At 27.2% G+C, this 10,875-nt stretch overlaps 1 pseudogene across 1 annotated transcript; it reads right to left on the bottom strand.

Moving 5' to 3' along the window:
- Positions 1 to 6,026: 6,026 nt before the first annotated feature.
- Positions 6,027 to 8,782, bottom strand: LOC111288909 (protein indeterminate-domain 16-like; annotated as a pseudogene). The gene is made up of 3 exons (XR_016329241.1): positions 8,537 to 8,782; positions 8,004 to 8,403; positions 6,027 to 7,054 (listed from the first exon to the last, which is right to left on the bottom strand). The product of XR_016329241.1 is annotated as a protein indeterminate-domain 16-like (transcript).
- Between the last annotated feature and the right edge of the window lie 2,093 nt (positions 8,783 to 10,875).

Here is a 10,875-nt window from a genome sequence, read left to right as displayed (position 1 = left end):
ACTCCATAGCTTAACATGTAATAATAAGTTAAAATCATAATTTTTTATACTAATATATGTATTAAAACTAAATTAAATAAAATATACAACATATATTAAGTCAATATTTTAAAGATTAAATTTTTTAGTTCATGGTAAATAGTAGATATTAAAATAAGCATTATTGATGATTTGATTGAATTATTAGTGTATATATTTAATACTTGTTAGTGAAGTAAAATTGTATATAAAAGATTGCAAGTTTTAAAGTGTTTTATCATCAATGGAAATAATAAATTTTACCTTATGTTTCTATTTTTAGGTATACAATTTTAAGTAAAAATTTTGTTATATATATGATAAAAGTAATTTGAACTTATTTACTAAATAAAATTTATAAAAATTAAACATATAATAATTTTAAAAAATTTATATTCATAATAATTACTTCGCATTCTTTATAATTTTTTTTACTAAATAAAAACACGGTATATTTGTAATTGTTGCTTCATTTAAAAAAACCACCATTCAAAATAACTTTTTTTATATTTGGATGCCAATGAACTTCTCTATTTAAAAAGAGTAAAGAATATTTCGCATTCTCTATAAAAAATCTTCTACTAAATGAAAAGATAGCATATTTTTTAATTGTTACTTCATTCTTATTACCATCATTCAAAATGGCTTTTTTGATATTTTAATAGCAATTAACTTCTTCATTTGGAAAGAGTAAAAAATATTATAAAGCATTATAACAACCAAAATAATGTTTAGCTTTATGCTATCTTCATAAATAAATTTGAACTATGATATAATCTCTTTCAAATGAAATCTGAATTGTCTTCTTTAACCTATATAGTAGTAACTTGATTAATAAATGAACAATTATAAACTCATTTATAAATTAACATTTCTACAATACGAATTTCAAAATCTTTAAAAAAAGTCCCTTAGTTTCTACGAAACTTGGGCATAAAGATTTTTTTCTAAACTTATCATCTGTAATTCTATCACTTTTGTACTTAAATTTTTATTGTGTTGTGTTCTTATTTTATTTTAAAATTTATTACAAGTGTCATAAAAGTATAGTTAAAATAGCATGGATTAATAAACTCAAATTTGAAACAATTCAAAACTCAAATTAAATCTAAATAAAATTTTTTACTTATTTTAAATTTTAATTTAATTAAAAATAATATAATATATATTATTATAAAAATGAACTACCTTCACTCGATTCCAATTGATTTTAAAATGTTAACAACTAAATGATTATTTAAAATTTGAAATGATTGAATATAATCAAAATCCAAACTGAAATAATAACCCAATTAAAATCCAACATTAGTGACTCATCTTCCACAACAATTTAAAAGTTTTTTTATTTAAGCTTCTTTTCCTTTCATCTTCAATGTTTTTATTTTTATTGTCTTTATGGTTGAATTAGTTAATTAATTTTAAGATAATTTATAAAGTGAAATTAAAATTATAAGTAAGTCAATATACTTATTTTTTATTTAAATTTAGGATGATTTAAATCCACCTTTTTAAATAAAAAGAAGTATGCATCAATTATTAAGTCAAATGGGCTTAGATATATAAGTGAATAATTACATATGCTATGAATTGAATCGAATGATAAAACTTTACTTAACCTAATTAGTCGCTAATCTTAAGTCTAAAATCTAATTCAAAATTATAAAAAGTCAAAATTAAAAATAATTGAAATGCTAAATACACAATTAAATAAAGATTTATCAAATAAATTTTGATAATAAATTCTTTTAAATCACTTTTAAATTTAGTTAAATTATAATTTATAATAATTTTTTATTTAGATGTAAAGTGATAATTAATTTGATAAATTTCAATTCTTTTGAACAAATATTACCTAATATGATAACCTCAAAAATTTTTATATAATAGTTAATATTCTTCAACTAATATAAAAGAGATAATGAGTATATAATGTTTCATGAAATAAAAAAGTTCCATATTAATCATAAAAAAAAATTGAAATCAATGTATTTTGTATATTTTTTATTGAAACATCATATAACACTAACATTTTTTGTCATATAGAGATGATAGAGTTATGCATAACTAAGCAATCTTTTGTTTCATTTTTCTGGTTAAAATAATCTTCCATTGGTGCTTTTATTAATTGAATATAATTGTATGTTTTATCAACTAAAAGCTTAAATTTTCTTTAATTTTAAAAATTTTATTATACACGAATTTTTATTATATAAAATATTAAAGTACATAATTTTAAAAAATAAAATAAAACAAAATCTTATGTTGAAAGAATTCACCAAAAAACAATTAATTTTATTTCACTTTATAATTTTTTACTTAGAATAATTCATATTGGATCATTCAACCACTTGAATTATTTGATGTGAAATATCATTTTACTTATAAATAATAAAAAAAGTCATTTAATTAAATTAAAAATTCTAAAAAAATTACTAATGACATTTTGATCAATCACTTTTAGCATTTTTTTAAATTAAAATCTTATTAAGAATATTTTAATAAATCACTTTTAGTATTTTTTTTGTAGTCTAATTATAAAAAGAAAGAGTCTAATAATAAAAAAATTCATATAAAAACATTTAGTAAGGATATTTTAGGTAATCACTTTTATTACTTTTACAATGAAAATTTTAATAGTTTAAATAATTTAATTTTATATAAACTTTATTTTTAATTTTAGTTTATTTAAATTAAATTTAAATAAATTAATAAAAATTATACATATTTAAGGATAAATTTGTTAATTTAAAAATTTATAGGAATATTTTGGTCGTTCAATATTAATAGTTTTAGAATTAATACTTATATATATGTGTGTGTGTGTATGTGTGTGTCATACCATACTAACCCAAATGCTACATGCTGACATTGGCTTTTAAGGTGTCATAACATATCAGCCTATGAATCTAAAATCTTTTACTTCAGCATGACACATATATATCATATTTAGTCCAACTTGAATATTTAATAATGAATCGTGCCATGGATTATAGACCTAATTAAAATCTCTAAACCCAATATTAACTTGAAAACAACCTAACTATTAATTATGAATGAAGGTTTGCTAGGCTAGAAATACTTGTTGGGCTAACATAAAACTAACATCAAGACAGCTTAAAGAGTCATTTAGGAAAAAACAATGAAACTTATAAAGCAACCAACCTTGGGGTCCAACTTTGGTTCGTATGTACACTTAGCATGCATATATAACATATATGCATATCAACATGAATATCATTAATATCATCACCATGATATAAAATTTTAATTTCTGGCTTAAGGATCTCTTGTTGATTAAGTTAGAAGAGCTTCATGAAAAGAGAGAAAAAGGCTAAAGAATTCTGATTAATTCATATATATCATATTTAGTCCTTGCCTTGGTGTCTTGGTATTTTTTACTAGTAGCAAAACTAAACTATATATCTATATAAATACATTTAAAGTAAACACCATGAAAATTACATTACTGGTTTTGAGATTGCTTAATAAGAAGCTAACACGTGGCATTTTGTGTCATCCTTAACAAAATTATGAAAATATCCTTCTATATTTATTAATTATAATTACTCACCTTACCAAAATTGCATTAAAGCCTTTGAGATTGTTTCATAAGAAGTTTTGTTTGAAAATTATTATAATACTCCTCCTATTATAATTATGAAAATGTCTTTGTGACTATAATTATGAAAATGTCCTTGGAATTATTTCATAGAAAATTGAAATGTAGCATTTTATTTGAAAAGTACTATAATACTACTATTAAATTACATATTAAATTTAAAAATAATATAAAATTAACCACGTATTAAATTATTAAAACACTCTTACCATTACTTAATAGAAATTTAACATGTAGTATTTTGTTTAAAATTTACTATAATACCCCTATTACATTACAATTAAAGTTTAAGAAATTATAAAATCAAGTACTTATTAAATTACTAAAATACCTTTGTCATTGCTTCATGAAAATTTGACTTGTAGCATTTTATAAAATTATTATAATACCCTTATTAAATTACTTATTAAATTAATTATATAAAAGTTAACTAAATATTAAATTACTGTAATAAAATAAAAATTATAAAGTATAATATGATAAATATAAAAACACATTACAAAAAATTAAATTATTTTTATTTTGTTTTAACTATTTTTTAAAAAAATTATAAACTACAATAAATTAAAAATCATACATTTTATGCAATGATTAACAAAAATATAATGCTCAAAATATATTATAAAAAATTAACAAAAAATTATAATTGCAATATATGAAATATAATATATATTAATTTTAATACTTTTATAATATTTTTATTTGTTTTATTTATTTTATTATTTTTATATTAAAATAATTATAAATTTATTTAAAATAATAAAAAATTCTAACAAAATAATAGCTTACCCCTGTATAGCAGGGTGGCTATTTCTAGTATGTATATAGCACTTTTAAATTTGTACATATATTTTCCTCAATATAATTTATAGGATTAATACAAAAATTGTCATTGTATTATACATTTTTTATTAGTTCAGTATCTACAAAAAATAAAATTCTAACTTTGGCATCCAAACTTTCATTTTGTCAAATACTTTGATACTCTAATCTAACACCGTTAATCAACTTATTTATATGGCATTAATACCAATAAAATCATAACACGTGACATAAATATCCAATTATCATCATATTTCGAGTTATCATTTAAATAAAAAATTCAAAAATTTTAAAAATATATATTTTAATTCAAAATTTTAAAAAATAAAATAGAGCAAGGGAAAGGATTAGGGAGAATAAAAAATATTTTTGTTGACGTTTCAATAGGTGACGTGGTGATAACTTGATATTTACAACATGTGATATGATTTTATTAGATATTCATATCACGTCAATAATTTAATTTATAATAACAATGTGAAATATTAGAGAATTTTACGAAATAAAAATTGGAGTACTAAAATAAAAATTTATTTCTTTAAGTATGATAAAAAATATATAGTACAAGAGACATAATATTATTAAATTTGTACATATATTTTCCTCTAAAATTTATATATTGAACTACTATTTTGATTATAGTATGTTCTAGAGAGCAATTTTTTTTATTGTAATGTTTCCTTTTGGCACGAAGAGAACAATTTTATGAATCATAAAAAGAAGAAAGGCAAGCTAATAACATCATGGAAAAGGAGAGATGCACACTGTCCAAGAAAAAAGTTAAGAGAAAAAACCATTGAAAAGGCTCCAGCTTTAGCCTTGCCGTTGGCCTTTTGTTTTGGTTGAAATCGTGAAAGATAACAGCAATAGGACGCAGGTATTTTCAACCCTGAGGTATTTTTTCTTCCAACTGACCAGAAAAGCTTTGAATGGTCTCTGCATAAATGGGAAGATGATGTGCTTCTTCTGTACAACCCACTGCCCTATGACCCTGATTCTAATGAGATATATATATATATATATATATATATATATATATATATGAAAGTGAATAATGGAGTTTGTTTGTGTCTGCGTGTTTGGAGACGTTAAGAGGGACGAGTCAGTCAATAAAACTTGGCACTGAAAAACACGTTGTTTTTGCATTTACATTTGTTTGAGAACACAAGTGCAGGGCAGCAGTTGGAAAAGGCCCATTAGATTCCTCTTTTCTCTTGCTCATGCTTTGTTTTGTATTGATATTTATGAAAGATTTTAGGTTCTAAATTACACAGTGGTCAGTATTATTCTTTAATGCGGAAGGGGAAAGCCACCTCCGTTTTCTGACTTATTCAGTCTACAAAGATCTCCAAATAGTCCAAGCAGAACATAAAAAATAATCAAAAGCTGTGGCAAAGGACAATCAGCTTTTACAAGTGGCTCTGGCCTTAGTCAACGTAATAGTCCAGAGTCGGAAAAAACTAATGAGGAACAGTTATTCTTGTAAATTAAATGATAAAGAATTCAGAAAAAAGCTCGAAACATCAACATTAATCGATCAACTTATCGCCCGAATGCCCTGGAATACTTCACCAACAAAATCCATCACTAGGAGCTTCCATTTAACCAAATTAATGAACAAATTACATCACACAAATTGCAGGACAAAACACTCCACTAATCAAGGCAAGATTATCTAAACAACCACTTTTGGTATATCAGTACATATAAGAAGGAAAGAGGTGGAATATGATGCGGTTGAGATGGAGAGATTGGTTTATGATACGGATGAGATGGAGAGATTGGGTTAGAGTTAGAAGTAGCCTTTGTAAGGTTTGTTCGAATATTGTTTTCGACTTCACCTCCTGTTATAGCTGATGAAATGTAACTCACTATTAGAGAGTTCTCTTCGGGAGGTCTTCTTCTTGAAATTGCTGCTTGCAAGCATGGCAAGTAATTTGAAGAATGGTGGAGTTGATTTGCTTTATTGCGTGATCCTTTAATGCATGAGCTTGTTCCAATTCAGCTTGTGCTTGTTGCCTAATTCTCTTTGCCTTTGCAAACTCTTGCTCAGCTAATTCAATCTGCCTCTTCGTTTGCTTTGTTGCCTCTTCAGCATAAGCTTTCTCAGCGATCGCCAACCTTAACTGCTGGTGAGCTTGTTCTTTTAGCCTCGATGCAACAAAGTCTGGTTTCTCATGAATCTCCTGATGAGTTGATTTCTTGCTTGCGTCCTTGTTTTTACACGTAACAGTTGGTTCAATTTTCTCGCCAATATCAGATGAGCCAACTGAGAGCTGTAACTGGGTTGAATGATTATCATCTTTTTTAGGGGAAAATGAGAAATCAGTGGTATTTGATGTGGTTGAGAGTTGAAGCTCCAAATTGTTGTAGTACACTTTTTTAGGGGAATTATCTTTTGTAGGGCTCAAGAACATGGTATCTGTTGTCTTCGCCAACACCAAACTAGGCCTACGAGCTATATTGAAATTGGTATCACTGGATGGACTGGGGGTTGAAGCTGTTCGCGGCAAGCAAGCCGGCTGCAGTGCTTGTGGTTCTGGCCGGATACTTCCCATATAGCAGGCATCTTGATGTTCAATGAAACTCTCAACTCTGCAAAAGTAATTAAAAGTGAGTTAAACAGCTGTTATGATTCTACGTAACACTTAAGCGGCAAAAGGCTTGATCTAGTAGGCGTTTTTCTTGATGAAGATGGATAGTACGTAGAAACAATGAAAAAGAGAAGAGATAAACCCCATCGAAGTATTTAATTAATTTATAAAGAAAAGAATTCTGAAATCTATAAATTAATTGTTCTGGAATAGGATCGATTACAATAGAAATGGTAGAAGTAGAATTTATCTTTCTTTTTTTTTTTGGTTTCAAGGTGGGTAAAGCCCAATTATAAAAGGGAGGGGGAGGCTTGGTTTCTTTATGTTTTCTTAAAAGCTTTGTGACCACTAAGCCACGAAGCGAAAAAGAGTAGAAGTAGAATTTATAGATTAAATAAATGGAACAATACCATGTTAAGCTACACTGAAACCTAATCATTTAAGACATTGGGTCACATGAAATAAAATATGTTGTCACAATTCACAAATGTGCGAAACTGCTTTGGCCTTTCAGCTGCGATCTATAGGATTTGAAACCAACAGCAACAGGACCAACGGAAACTGACCTTCGGAAAATGTGTTCAACTGCCTGTTAAGTACTGGATTAAGCTTTCATCAGTCAAAAAAGAAGTATTTTTTTTCTTTCCTTTTTCTTTTTCCTTTACAAGTCAAGAAACTCAAGTCATCTGGAAAGGGAGAGGGGCCTGACAGAGAGAATTCAATATATAATCATGGTTTGGGACTTACAAAATCTTTTTGCTTCAAAATACCAAAACATAGAAAAACAAAAGAAGCTTAAAATCCAGCAGCAACACCCCGGGAAAATTTTAGTATAGATCTAAAACACTGTTGATTGCTTTTTGAGGATAAAAAAGAAAAAGGAGGAGGTAGACAGGAATTTAGATATTTAAAGGTATGTGTTTATGTGAAAGGAAAGAAAATGAATTAACCTTGAAAAAACTCTGCCACAGTCGCAACAATGGCCTCTGGTGCCACAGGTTTTAAGATGCGCCTTATAATCAGATTGAACTGCATAGCCCTTGGAACATTTTTCGCACACCCATTGCTTGTGGTTACTGTGTTTTCTTCTGAAGTGCTTCTTGATCCCAACCAAATCACCAAGAGCATGGCAGGGGTCATGGTGCAAGCAACTAGGCTCCGGGCAAACGAACACCCGCTTTCTCACCACTGGAGTTTCTCTCTTGAATAGCTTCCATGGAACCTTGTGTCGCCTCCTGTGCATCTGTAGGTTTTGGTCTCTCTGAAATCCTTGGTTGCAGATCTCACAAACGTAATGATCCGATTCTAGTAGTGTTTTAGGGGAGAGAGAAACCACTTCTGCATCTGGATCTACATCAGCTCAGGTATATATATGTTCAAATTAGAACGGAAAATCAATCATGAAAATAAAAAGTTATCCAATTTTCTTTAGGATAATTGGATAAAAATCGTATTGCGTATGCGACATATATATGATACGTACCTGGCGTTCCTGCCGGTCTTCTTGTCCTCTTATTGTTATTATTACCATTCTCTAAACAGGAAAATGGCTCCGAAGAAGGAACCGAAGAACAAAAGTTATTGGCCAACATGGGTAATTACTTCAGAAAAACCTCTCCTTGGGGCGATTAACTTATTTAATATAAGCCAAAGAGGCTAAGCAAAGCAATATTTTTTCCTTTGCCAACTGCTGCTGATCTTGGCTTTTTCTTCTTACTCAGTAAAGTTGAAGAGTTTAAAAGGAAAATGAAAAAGGGAAAGAGAAAAGCTAATGGAGGATGGACATTAGGGGAGGGAAAGCGAAAGATATAGTTAGAGGTAGGGAGAGGTGGAAAGAGTAGTAGAACATGAGATGAGAGGAAGGAAAAAAAAGCCCTTTTTTCTTTCTTTTCTTTCGGTTTGATGATCAGCTTTCCTTTTAGCCCTTAAATATTCAGCTTTTATATCAGCTTTTCTCTCTTTCTCTCTTCAATTCCATCCCTCCTCTTCATCAGGTATTGTGTGTAGAGTAGAGTGAACTCAAGAAAAATTTGTTTAAAAGGAAGTAAAGAAAGACAGCCAATCAAAATGCAGTAGATCAGAGAGATGGGCCAAATTTGAGAAACATCCCCACAAAGAAACAAACATCTCATAATTCATCTCACACGGTAATCATTCATCTTTTATATATATATATATATATACATAGATATATACATATACATATGCACACACCATAACTCTTACTTTTTTTAAACTATCAGATTTAAATTACTAAATTTAAAATTATTATTTTAATTCAAATACGTCATGAATTTAATTTTAATTTTGATCAAAGGGTCCAAAAAGGTATAAGAATTATAATAATATAAATGAATCCCTATTCATATATATATATATGTATAAGAATGGATCAACTTACAACAATGTAAAAGTTTTACTATTAATTTTAATCTATTCAAAGAATGAGAAAAACAAATCAAAAAGGAAAAAATTATTTAATCCATTCTTAGGAGTACCATTTGGAATTAATAGTTAAAAAAAAAAGATATCAAACTTTTTAGTTTTATACTGGTGTAAGTTGATTCCTCCTATATACATGGTGTGTTTGGTGCACAAGATTACAATAAGATAGGTTTAAATAATATTATGAATAAGATTAAAAAAAATAATATTATCTTATCTTATATTTGATGTGTAGAAGGATTATGGAAGGATAATTTTATTTATTGGTCAAAATTCCTAAATTTTATACAACTTAAATTATTGATGTAATTTTTATGGGTATAATAGAATATGCAAATTTAATTCCATGGAACAAAAATAATCCTCTCTACTTGGGAAGGATTGAATCATCTATGCTAAAAGGATGGTTAATTCTTCTTGCAATCCTATTATTTTCTTTAGATACAAATCAAATATGATATAAGATAATTATCATCTTATACTATTCATCATCTAAGCACCAAACATGGCTATAATATATTATATATATGGATCATATCAACTAAATTCAAACTCATTAGTACATTTATATAAGTGTTATCTAATTCTTAGTATGGGTTGATTTAAAATTTTATTTATAATAAAATTTCACATAAGTGCTATTAGATGTCTATTTTTAATGTGATTAAAATATGTGTTATATAAATAGACACATATCACTACAAAGAAATGGGTTTTTAAAGGCGCATATTTCATAATGGTGACAATGTTTATATAAAAATGTTGCTAAAATATAATATAACGGTGTTTAAATACCAAAATGCCATTATCATAAAGAATTTGTGGCGTTTTGGTAAAAGTGTCGTTGTAATTTTTTCCAAATCTATTTGTCTTTGAAAATGCACTGTTTGGCTTATACTTTGTGGCATTTATACTAAAAATGTTGCTAAATATATGGTTATCATAAACACTAATAATTTTGTAAAGTTAGTAATGTTTATGGATAAAAACGGCACTAAGTTCAATATGGTAGTAGTGTTTTTGCTTATAAACACCACTAAATCCTTATGTTTCATTTCTCTAGCTGTTGTCTTCCATTATTGTCTCCCTCTGCTATTTCATTTCTCTTTTTGTTGGTTGCATTTGGTTTTTTGTTTTTCTTTTTTTTTTGCCTTTCATTTCTTTTATCCCCTATTATCATCCGGTGTAGCACCAGTGGAAATCGTTAAACACATTTTAGCTTGTTGTTGCTCCCTGTATTCCATTTTATTACTCTACCTTATTGACCATTCTATCCATCATAAATTGTAGCTATGATTGTCAGTTAAGGTAATAGTTCAACGACAACTTGTACTTTTTTGTGATGCACTTCATTTTTCCTCTCTCATCATTTTTTTT

This window comes from Durio zibethinus, chromosome 17, assembly GCF_047325235.1.
Source record: "Durio zibethinus cultivar Kanyao isolate XHJ-2024 chromosome 17, ASM4732523v1, whole genome shotgun sequence".
NCBI lineage: Eukaryota > Viridiplantae > Streptophyta > Magnoliopsida > Malvales > Malvaceae > Durio > Durio zibethinus.
Note: the sequence above shows the minus strand (reverse complement) of the source record. Positions and strands in the feature narration are given on the sequence as shown.